Source organism: Orycteropus afer, unplaced genomic scaffold, assembly GCF_000298275.1.
Source record: "Orycteropus afer afer isolate SDZICR_OR568_19922 unplaced genomic scaffold, OryAfe1.0 scaffold00563, whole genome shotgun sequence".
NCBI classification, from domain to species: domain Eukaryota; kingdom Metazoa; phylum Chordata; class Mammalia; order Tubulidentata; family Orycteropodidae; genus Orycteropus; species Orycteropus afer.
In genome coordinates this window covers 685,816-699,106 of record NW_006922150.1, presented here as the reverse complement: position 1 = coordinate 699,106, position 13,291 = coordinate 685,816, and positions in this window count along the sequence as shown.

Here is a 13,291-nt window from a genome sequence, read left to right as displayed (position 1 = left end):
TATGGTGTAGTAACAAGAAGAATGTCGTACCTTTTCAGTCTTGGAGGTCCCTAGTGTCCTTAGGGTTGCTGGAAAGCAGAACGTGTTCTTAAGCCCCAGAAATCTGCGAGAGTGCTGTCTCTTTGAATATCCAAAATAGTCAAGCTGCTTTTTAAACCTACAAAATGGTGGTGTCCTCCAGACCAGCAAAAGTCCACAGCTCAGCCCACCTTTCTCTTCACCTTCTCCATTTGTTCCCAAGCCACTGTGTACAGTCCTCTGTGTAGTCCCTGGCTAGCAGGGTGATTTGGGGGTTAATTCTTAGGTCCTATCACCACTCAGGAATCTCCAAGCCCTTTCGTCTGTGCCATCCTGGTGGCTCAGGCCGCTGCCAGACTGCAGCTCTGTGTGTCTCCTTTTTTGGTATTTTCACACAAATTCTTCTGCTAGTTGGGGTTTAGCCCAGTTTTGTGAGCCTTCAAGGCTCAGGGGTCCAAGATTATCTCTTGTGTCTGTGTTAATTGGTTTCCCTTTTCTTTGTTGAAGAGCATCTGTGCAGTCCTTCTGCCTAATCTGCCATCTTGCCAGAAGTCATCGACTTTAATATTTTAAAGCAATTATTTTATATTCTTTTGAATCAATATCTTCTACATTAGACATTTTCCTTGCATGCTTTGTATTTAATAACTATGATTTTTCAATTTTATTCACCTTGCTTGATAGATAGTTGATTGTACATTTAGGAAAGGACCAAGAATGTTATTTTACATATATATTTTTGTTCTTATTGCTGTTGAGAATATACAAAACAAAATATACACCAAGTTAAAAATTTCTACATGTAAAATTCAGGGACATTAATTACATTCTTCAAGTTATGCAACCATTTTACCTTCCTGTTCTGAATTGTTCCTCCCCCACTAACAAACTCACTGCCCCTTAAATTTCCTACTTAATATTTTGAGTTGCTGTTGTCAATTTAATCCCATGTACATACTTAAAAGATTGCTCAAGGCAAACATTATTGACTAACTAAACTAAACTATCATTTGAGCAGGCAATAGTGTCAGGGGTTCATCCAGCCTTCATGCTCCAGAAATCTGGATTTTATTAGAATTTGAAATTCTGTTCTGTGCTTTCTTCATTTTGATTCTACAGAATCTCTGATCAAAATGTCCATTAATGGTAGCTGGGTACCATCCAGTTCTTCTGATCCCATGGTAAAGGAGTCAGTTCATGAAAGCAATCAGCCACACATTCTATTTCCTCCTTCCAGTGGTATAGAATTGGTTTCATCTAGTGTGGTAATTCATAGTGCCATCCCCCACACCCATAGAACTCCTTCCATACCAGACCATACATAATCCTCAGTAATATGTAATAAATATACCACACTTTTTCAAAAATAACATGTCCCTTCTGTTTGTTTGTCAATCACTCCTTCACAAAGGAGCTATTTTTGTAAATGCACAATGCTGATTTCTTTCCTTTTTTTTTTTACAGCAGCATGTAAAAAAATAAATAATTTGTATTGCACTGCTTTCAAAAATACCTCCCAGGAGGAGGAAGTTGTTGGAAAACAAATGTAGAAAGTATGTGTTATTTGTGAAAATAGTGTAGTTTAAATTGCTTAACTATAATATTTCTTATATTATATGAATAACCAAAAAGAAAAAAAAAACCCAAAGTCATTGCCATTGAGTCATTTCTAACTCTGTCATCAAGTCATTTCCGACTCATAGAGACACCTTATTGGGTTTCCAAGGTGATATCTCTATGGATGTATATTGCCGAGGAGTGGCTGGTGGGTTTGCACTTCCAGCCTTTTGATTAGCAGTCAAATACCTTAAGCACTATGCCACCAGAGCTCCCATATTATATGAATAGTAGCAACAAAACTCTTGTAAACTCTTTCTACATTGAACTACAACATTGTTATTTACTGAGTGGAGACCTTTTTTATTTTTCTACTTTTTTTCCTTTAATTATTAAGTCATGCTCAAACGTTATTGATAAAGATTTATGAATACTAATTATTATAGTAATATATCTAAAATACCAGAAATTTTGACAAAATCAACAACTATAGAAACACTGGTAACAATGAGAACAGCAGTGAGTGCTTGTACCACAAGAAGTCAAAACTATGTAATTTGAAGTGTCATCATAATTGGATGATAATGACAGCTCTAATCAAAGCACATTAGAAGGTTCAAGAAGTAAATTAGCGTAGAGTCTTAGCCTCTTAGGTGTATTGATACAAGTAAGGAGCTCTGGTGATGTAGTGCCTAAAGCATTTGACAGCTAACCAGAAGGCTGGTGGTTCAAATCCAGCAGCCACTCCTCAGAAGGATGATTGGGCAATCTACTTCCATAGAGATGTCTCCTTGGAAACACAAAGAAGGGTTGTTATGAGTTGGGACCAACTCAAAGGCAATTAGTTTCTTTTTTTTTTTTGGTTTAAGCTAGGCTTACCAAAAATGTTTCTGTTATAACTAATTATGAGAATATTGTTATGTTGTTGTTGTTGTTAAGTGCCGTCGAGTGGTGGGCTTTCTGGCCCACAGAGCAAGAAAAGTGACTGCTCTTGGGCAGGAAACTTGCTGGCAGAGTGGGGTGCACATAGATATACCTATTGGCAGAGCTAAAAGAGCTTGACCACACTTGCCTGAGTAGGGCAGAGGCCAGGATGAAAGGCCAATGGCCAGAGAGGTATGTGTGAGGGTATAGCAGAAGGGAGACTATCCTGATTGAAGAATTGTATCCTGAACACATTTCTGGACCTGAATTGTAGTTCATTACTTCCCTAATAAAACTCCATAATCATGAGTATTGTCTGTGAGTTCTATGTGGCCACAGCAATGAATTATTGAATTCAGCAGAGAAGTAGTTAGTACCGTGGGAGAGAAAGTTGGTGTTAGAGTTGGTAAAAAGGCTAGAGGGTAGTGGCATGTCTGGCCTCATAGGATAAGCATTGGGCTATTGAAGGTGATTGCATATTCCTCTTGTGAGGATGGAGAAACTCAGAAGATGTCAACTCCATGCTATTTATGCAGTTATTGTTATTGTAAATATATCTATTACACAACTTTTACCAATTCAACTTTTTACAAGTATACAACTCATTCACAGCAATTGCATTAATCAATAGTGCAGGTTTACACTTAATCAATGTGAGATTTTCATCAATGCTAACTGAAACTTGGAGCTCTGGTAGCATAGTGGCTAAGACACTTGCCTGCTAACCAGACGGCTGGTGGTTCAAACCCACCAGCCACTCTCAGAAGGAAGGTTGGGCAATCCTACTTCCGTAGTGATACTGCCTCAGAAACCCAAGGAGGGGTCGCTATGAGTTGGGTTTGACTTGATGGCACATAACAACAACAACAACAACTGAAACTTTGTTCTCCATAAGCAATACCCCTTCCTCCTGCCCTACGAAACCACTAAAATCTTTGCTCTCTGTAAATTTGCCTGTTCTTGTCTTTATATAAATGAAGTCATGTAACACTTGTCCTTTAATTACTGACTCATTTCACACAGCAGAATGTCTTTAAGCTCTATCCATATTGTAACTGAGTTAGTATTCCATTGTATGTATGTACATATTTTGTTTGTCAATTCATATGTTGATAGGCATTTAGGTTGTTTCCACTTTTGGCTATTGTGAATAATGCTGCAATGAACACTAGCGTACATACATGTTTTCACGTTACTGCTTGGATATATAACTAGCAGTGAAATTGCTGGGTCATATGGTAGTTCTAATTTTAGTTTTTTGAGGAATTGCCACTGTTTTCCAATGGTTTTGCATTCATACCAGCAATGGATAAGTGTTCAATGTCCTCATATCCTCACCAACATTTATTCTTTTCTTTACTGTTTTTCTTAGCCATCCTAGTTGGAGTCAAATGGTATCTCATTTTGTTTTTGATTTGCGTCTCTCTGTTGGCAAATGACATTGAGCAATTTTGTATGTATTTGGTAGCCATTTGAATGAATGTCCTCTTTGGTAAAATGGTTATTCTAGTCTTACTTGGTCCTTTAGTGCTTCTATAACAGAAACCACAAGTGGTTGGCTTAACAAACAAGAATTTATTATCCTACAGTTTAGGAGGCTAGAAGGCCAAATTCAGAGTCCCACCTAAAGGGGCTGGATGAAGACCTCCCAATCATGGGTTTCAGCTTTGCCTTTTATTCCAAGCCCACTAGAGCTAGAGGTGTTTCCTCAGATAGTTGCAGTCTGCTGAGGCTGACTAGCTCAAGGTTGGCAGGTAAAACAGCACAATACTGAGACCCTTAGACAACATGGCAGGGGACTGCTTCAAGCCCAGGAACAATCTCAAAATTAGCAGGCAAAATGGCAGGCCACTAGTTCAATCCAGGAACTGGGAATGAAGACTCAGCCAAATGCAGGATCCAGATGTGCAAAAAAGCTAGAGACCCTTCCAAAAGCTCTTCCATATATACTAGACTTGCCCACCCCTATCAAACCAGTACTCTACACCTGGAAGGCAACTCCCCTTCCACTGATTAACATGTCTAAGCAGATTCCCCTTGGAGTTGATTACAACACATTCAACCTCATCGTGAGGAATAATTGCATGCAGCTGCCACACCACTCAAAATAATGGCCTAGCCAAGTTGACACACAACCTTGACTGCCATATTGTCCTTTGATTGGGTTGTTTGTCTTTTTGTGGGTAAGTTATTGAAGTTTTACATATATTTTAGTTACTAAATTCCTATCAGAATATGGTTTCCAAAGATATTCTCCCACTCAGTAGCTTGTCCTTTCTTTTTTGGTAAAATATTTTGATGAACAAAAGCTTTTTTTAAAAAAAAATGTAATCCTATTTATTTATTTTGTCTTTTGCTGTTCATGGCAAGAGTGTTATTTATAAGACTTCTGAAGAGTTAATAGATGTGGCAGATGAAGCTAATATTTACCAGTCATTCACTATGTTTTTGATACCATCATGAACACTCAGTATCATGGGATAGGGTTAAGAACCCAGATGCTTTGAATAGAATACATGGGTTCAAATCTCATTTTATGCCACTTAAAGTTCTATACTATAAGGTAAATTATTAAATTTCTCTATTTCTCACTTTTTCTTCTGAAAATAATAATTTTCACTTCTTAGGATTATTACGAGAATCCAATGACTTTCATGCTTAGAAAAACTGCCACACAGAAGTGTACCCCTGACAAGAGTTAGCTGGTATTCCTTACCCCAACCCAAAAAGCACGAACTTAATTCATCTTCATCTTATAGATGTGAAAACCGAAACTCAGAAAATGTAATTATATTGCTCAGTAAGGGCTGACAGTTGGCAAGTGGTGGAGCTGGGATTTTTAACCCAGATCTAATAAACCATACTGCTGTGCTCTGGTAGCCATAGTGCCTAAGGTTCTTGACTGCTAACCAGAAGGCTGGAGGTTCAAACCCACCAGCCACTCCTCAGAAAGAAGGTTGGGCAATCTACCAATCTACGTCCGTAGTGATACTGTCTCGGCAACCCAAGGAGGAGTCGCTGTGAGTCGGGTCCACCTCAATGCACATAACAACAACAACAACAACACTTTTTTCCCAGGGAGGTATTTATCAAGATAATACTCTAGGAAATTAAGAAAAGGAGAGGGAGGATAAAGAAAAGGTAACATATCTTTATCTATGATACTTTACTATAAAAGGAATAAATGAAATCATTTTACATGATCACAAAAGTCCATGCTACATTGTTTAATCACATTTGTCCTTTTTTAGCTTCTTACATATTCAAGTATCCATGACAATATATTAAAAAATAGTTCATTTAAAGGCTGTCACTAGAGCAAAGAGTGTAATGTGAGATTTATTTCTGAGCTATCATTCAGATATTCGTAAAAAGTTTCAATTCTTAGAATAAAAACTCACCCTACCCATTCCCATCAATATTTAAAAGCATTTTTATTTTGTAGTTAAAACATTTTAAAAATGACATTGCCGTTTTTAACCAAAAAAGTTAAAAAAAAAATAAGTCTTGATGAGCTCCTTTATTAGATTTTTCTCTGTAGATTTAAAGCTCTAAATTGGGTTAGATTATTTTATAATCAGAGGTGCCCCCCCTTCTGTCTTTATTTGTTGGTGGAACATTGTTTCCAGTTTATTGGTATGCTTTGAGTCCAAAAATTATCCATAGTGAAGGGGGACTGTCACAGGAATATGGAAAACAGGTTTATAACAATGTGTGCATATTTCCTTACCACGTATTCACTGTGTCCTGTCGTGCTTTATAATGGGTTAGAAAGGATCCCAGTTTACACACTATTGGATTATAGAAGCAAGAATGAAAATCATGAAAAACTGGATGATGTCCAGCAGCAATTTTGGCATGCAGAAGCTAAGAAAACATCTATGTTAGTTTGATGAAGAAAACCTAGGACTATTTAAATCTGAAGATAACTGTGAAAGAGAAGAGCAAAACAGATGTAGACAATACTGTCAAATAAATGATAAAAGTCAGAATATTCAACAAGCTGTCCCATCTAGGTTCTCAAGATATTTCAGAAGAAACCTTGACAAAAGGTATATGGATTGCTCTAGTTCTGTGTGATTTATGCTAAGTCATACAACAGTGTGTAAGAGACTTCACTTCTCATATGACATAGTCTCAATATAGTCTTCTCTCTAACAGGGACAGGGAATGAGGCTATCAGAGTTGTTTTGCCAAACTTGGCAGATAGCAGGTTTTACTAATCTTGATGCCAGTTTTCATTCACATAAAAACTTGAGTCTCTGATTCTGAAGCTGAAAGTAAAAGCTTGTCACCAAAAGTTGTCAGGTGGGTTGTCCAAGTTTATTAAATGTCTGTACTTGACAGTAATTGTTTCTATTATTTGTCCTTACCTGAATGATACGGACTTCTTAATTAGTGTCTGAGAAAGTAAACAAGGATTTAATTGACAGAAACTGTGCATGATTTTGCTATAATGAAGTTACTTATCTAATGAAACATAAACCAGTTTATTGCTCCACCCTAATGCAAGCTACTAAATTGCTACAGTAGATACTTCTGAATTTCACACATCACCATTGTAAAAGTTGTGAGACATTGGCAGGCATAGGATAGATGTAATTTGCTTGCTCCATTCTTAATTTTGGCTTGTGCATTCTTTTAATAAACTTTTATACAAGGATAGCACTAAATAACCTCAATGAATAAGGAGATGTTGGTACTTCCACATCTTAAAGGATTATAATTTTTGCTTAAACACAGCAGGTAAACTAGGTCATTCTGCAAAGTTATGGAAAATTCTAAACCATATTTACAAAAAAATGAAAGAAGGAAAAATGTAATGAAAGACATAAAAAAAGCCACCACAGAGAGAGAAATACTGAAGTTAATGAAATACTGAAATGGAAGGTCTTTCAAATCCATTAGGCTTTTCTTTCTCTAATAGAATTCTTGGGAGCTCTGGTAGCATAGTGCCTAAAGCACTTGACTGCTAACCAGAAGGCTGGCAGTTCAAACCCATCAGTCAGTCCTCGGAAGGAAGATGGGACAATCTACTTCTGTAGTGATACTGCCTTGGAAACTCAAAGAGGGGTCGCTATGAGTCAGGTCTGACTCGACAGCACATAACAACAACAATAGAATTCTCTTCCCTCAACCTTTAGACAAAGCAGATTATTTCTTGCAGATTCTTGCCAATTCTAGCTCCATTGCTCTCAGCTCTCCAAGTGCCAAAAAATATGAGGGACTGTTTCCTTATTATTTCCCCCCCTCTGAATGAAATGAGTTTTGTTTTGTTTTGTTTTTTAAAGTCATGATATTTTCAGTGAGCTTCTCTAAGAAGTAACATTTCTATCAAGCGATAATTTAAGAACAATTATTAGTCAGTAGTGGTACTGGCCATTTTATCGCATATATGTTCCTGAGAGAAATTCATTGAGACTTATAAAAGAGATAAAAATTATAAAATGATTCTGCTTTTTTATTTCTTTTAAGATCAACAACCAAGGCTCACAGACTGTCCTGGCTTTGGCATACCAGTGTATGTTTTCTCTTCCATTTCCAAGGTGTATTAGGCTAACATGCTATTGTATTTTCTCAGCTATATCATAGTACAAAATGCGATTTGAAGTTCTATTATTTCATGAATGTTTCCTTGTTGATATGGCAATATAGTATTAATCAAATTATGAAACTTTTTGTGGGGATATCTGTATCATACTTCTTTTGTACCACCAACTACAGAAGGCAATGCTGAGCCCATAAAAATTTTTATTAAAATATAGGTACATTTAGTATTGCATGACATGTGTTTACAAATCTGGGCTTAAGGAATCACACCATATTTGTTTTACCAAATTGACACATTTCTGATTCCAAATTCTGCTGATATATCAATGAAATATTTGATGTAACTGAATCAAAACATATCCAGATGTTTTCCTAATACCTTCAGAATTTTAGATTTAGAAGGCACCTTACAAATTGCTTCAACTAGTTAGCTCACTGTTCTTATTTTCTTTGTGAAGAGTCTGAAGATCACAAGTATTTAGTACTTAATCTTAATTACTCATATGGGACTCGGTATTCTTTTTTTAAAATATTTCTCATATTATAAAAGTTATGTTCATCTTTGATACTTGGAGATTTAAGAAAATGTAAAAATAAAAACAAAGCAAAAGAATAAAATATAAGTTGCTGGCAATCACCACTTTACTTAGAAAGAGAGCATTTTTAGTGAATCTTTTTCCATAGTTCTGCTATTTATTTATTGTTGTTGCTATTATTTCTGTCAAGTTGATTGTACTTCATAATGACATCATATGTGCAGAGTAGAACTGTTCCATAGGATTTTTAAGGTCATGATCTTTTGGATGCAGATTGCCAAGCTTGTCTTCTGAGGCAAGGAGCTCTGGATGCATAGTAGGTAAGACATTGGGCTGCTAACCAGAAGGTCAGATATTTAAACCCACCAGCTGCTCTATGAGAGGAAGATGAAGCAAACTACTTCCATAAAGATTTATAAACTTTGAAACCCAATGGGAGGTAACTATGAGTCAAAAGAGACTTGATAGAAATGAGTTTGGTTTGTTTTTTTGGGTCTTCTGAGTAGCCTTTGCATGAGTTTAAGCCACCAGTCTTTTGGCTAGTAGTTCTGTGTTTAACCATTTATGCTAGGCAGAGTCTCCTATGTATGTGTAGTTCAGTGGTTTTTCAGATTGATGGCTGACTTCCTATTTCCATGTTTTTTATTGCCTTAGCTTACAAAAGTGAGTACATGAGGAAAATCAACTTATATTGATGAACTTAAAGGTTTTTCTTTTTTAAAATAAATAAATAAGTATTTACATAATATTAAGCCATGTAACTTTTTCTAATATAGCTGTCCAAAATATTCCATACATTCAAGAATTTCCTGGGGAGTTACAGTAAGATGGCAGAATAGGCAGACAAAATATATAGACCTTCTTCAACAAAGAAAAGGGGAACCAATTAATGCAGATATAGAAGATAATCCTGGAGCTCTGAGCTTTGAAAGTAAGGATACAGAAGTGGACTAAACTCCAACTAGTAGAAAAACCTGCATGAGAACACTGAAAAAAGAGACATACTGAGCTGTGGTCTGTCAGTGATCCTGATGACATGGACAGCTTGGATATTGCCAAGTGATGTTAGGACATAAAAATTTACCTAAAAATCAGCCCTGCTAGCCAGGGACTGCATGGAGGATTGCACTGGTGGCTGGTGAATAAAAGGGGAAACAACAAAGAGGAAGGCAGGCTGAGTTGTGGACTTTTGCCTGTCCAGAGGGTGCAGCCATTTTGAATGTTTACAAGCAATTCAACCATTTTGGGTATTTAAAGCAACAGCATTTTCCCAGACTCCAGGGACCTATGAATAGGCTCCTTGCTGGAGACCACAAGGACATTCTGAACACAACGACTGAAAAAGGTGCAATATGTCCCTGGTTACTCTTATACCCCACAACCTCTTGGTGAACGGAGTTTTGGCCATCCCTTACTCCCACCCACCTTCTGGGTCTGCATGAATTCCCTGCTCTGACCTGCCCAAAATTTTGCTCTTTTTTTTTTTTTAGTTTGTTTGTTTTTGTCTGTTTTAAAATTATTATTATTATTTCATTCTTTTTTTATTATCATTATTCTTTATTCTTGCCTTCCTAGGTTCTAGTTTTCAAATTTTTCTCTTTTCCCTGTTCCCAGTTCCCATTTTTTTCTTTCTTGTGGTTAACACCGTTCTTTATTTTTGTTTCTGGATTTTTCCTTTCTTTTCTTTTTCATTATTCTCCTACACTACCTTTCTTCTCTTATTGCCTCCCCACAGATATTGTGAGTTTCTTTTCTTTTTTTTTTTTGGTGATTGAACCTGTGTGTTTATGTGGTGTGTTTTTTTCCCACTTGTTTTTACTTTTTTGGTGCTTTTTGATTGTTGTTTTTGTCTAACTGAGTGAGAGAGAGCAACTGTGCCCATATGATGCAACCACATCTGCACCTTCTACAGCTACACTTACTGAGTGAGAGCCACCACTTCCTTCTGTTCTAACTGGCCAAAATTAATGACCACCATAAAGAGCCTGACTCATCCTTAACTGTTTTTCATAAGCAGTTAACAGAGATCTAAATAGAACATCACAATGTCTGGAGACAACAGACCATCACAGTCCACACAAAGAAGTAATATAAAGTGGTAGAAACAAGGGAGCAGGATACAGACATAGAACACATCTCTGGGGAATAAGCAGCATTGGAACTCCCTGATAAGGAATTCAAAAGAATTGCACTTAGATATCTTTAAAGGATTGAGAGACAGATAAAGGGAAACACTGACAAAATTAAGCAAAACAAAGACAAAACCCTAGAAAATTTTTGGAAGAAAATACTAGAACACAATAACAAAATAAATGAAAATTAGATACAAAATCTACAGATAGATATCTAGAAGATTAATCCTAAATTTTCACAAATAGATAATACATAGAAAAGGCAAAGGAGTAGATCTGAATCAATGGAAGACAGAATTAATGAGATTGAAAACAAATAACTGAATGCTTCTTGGGAAAGGGATCATTCAGAAAATAGATCAAAACAAAATAAAGAAAGCCTAAGATTGATGTGGGATACCATCAAAAAGAATAACCTACATGTCATCAGAATTCCAGAACAGGAAGAGAAAAATAAAACCACTGAAAAAATTGCCCAAGATTTGTTGGAAGACAACTTTCCTGATAGGATGAAAGATGAGAATATATCAATTCAGGAAGTCCAATGAACCCTAAACAGGCTAGACTCAAAAAGAAAATCATCAAGACATATCATCATCAAATTAATCTAAACTGAAGACAAAGACAGAATACTGAAAACAGCATGGGAAAAATGAAATATTACCTATAAAAAACAAACAATAAGAATAAGCTCTTATTTCTCAGCCAAAACCATGCAAGCGATAAGGCAAAGGGATGGTATATATAAAATCCTGAAAAAGAAAAATTTCCAAGTAAGAATAACATACCCAGCAAAAATAACTCAAATATGATGGTGAAATTAGGAGATTTCCAGATAAGCATAAATTAAGGGAATTTGTTAAAACCAGATCAATCTTACAAGAGATACTAAAGGGAGTCCTTTGGACAGAGAACCAATAAGAGCAAACAACAACTGACCATTCATACACATGATGACATAACCCAGAAAACAACCCAGTTATGAAAGTATCCAAAGTAAACTAAGCTTACAAGGTTGTAAACTGGGAACCAGAGACAGCAATTGGCAAATGAGGAAAACTACAAAGCAAAAAGTGGGAAAAAAAAGCTGTAGTTACAAGTAGTTACAAAATTTGTAAATGATGATGAAGTCAAGACAATTTCAAGATAGAATACACTGTTCTAAATTCAGGGAGAAAATTATAAATCACAGGGTAACCTCAAAAAAAAAAAAAAAAGACAAACCTTCACATCACAATAAAAAAGAGGACAAGTACACATATTTAGGAAATCCAAAAACAATAGCAACAAAGGAAATGATAACATGATTGATAAACATAATGTGTTCAGCACAGAAAATCATATGGAACACAAAACCAGGAACATGAAAAAAAAAAAAAAGAAAAGAAAAAAAACACCTAACGACATGACAGCAACCAATTAATATTTGTCAAAAATTACACTGAATGTTAATGCATTAAATGCACCCCTCAAGGGATGGAGAGTTGCAGACTGGATAAGAAAACACAACCCATCAATATGCCATCTATAAGAGACACACCTTACAGATAAAGACAAAAATAGACTAAAAATCAAAGGTTGGAAACAGATATATCAAGCAAATGTGAACCAAAAAAGAACAGGAGTGGCAATATTAATCTAATCAAATTGGCTATAAGACAACAACCACCACAAGAGACAAGGGAGGACATTATATAATGATTAAAGGATCAATTGAACATGAAGACATAACTATAATAAATACTTATGGACCCACTGAAAGAGCCCCAAAATACATTAATAAAACTTTAAAAGAGTTGAAAAGGCAAATAGATGACTCCAAAGTCATAGAAGACTTCAATACAACACTTTCAATGAAAGATAGAACAAATAAGCCAACAATATTCTCAACAGAGAGAGACTGAAACCATTCCTCTTGAGAACAGGAACAAGACAAGGATGCCCACCCACCATTTCTATTCATCCTTGTACTGGATGTCCTACCCAGGGCCATAAGGCAAGAAAGGGAAATGAAAGGCATCCAAATTGGTAAGGAAGAAGTCAAATTATCCCTATTTGCTGATGATATGATCCTATACCTAGAAAACCCAAGAGACTCAGTCAAAAAATCTAATGGAAATAATTGAGAGATTTAGCATTGTGGCAGGATATAAGATCAACATCAAAAATCATTTGGAATCCTCTACACCAGCAAAGAGATTGCTGAAAAAGAAATAAGGAAATTGATACCGTTTACAATAACTACTAAAAAAATAAAATACTTGGGAATAAATCTTACCAGAGACACATAAGACCTGTACAAAGAAAGCTACAGAAGACTACTTCAAGAAACCATAAGAGACCTACATAAATGGAAGAACATCCCATGCTTGTGGATAGGAAGATTGAACATTGTGAAAATGTCAAATCTACCCAAAGCAATCTATACATTCAATGCAATCCCAATCCAGATCTCATCAACACTCTTTAGGGATATAGAAAAAACAATCACTAGCTTTATATGGAAAAGAAGGAGACCTTGGATAAGCAAAGCACTATTGAAGAAGAACAACAAAGTAGGAGGTCTCACACTGC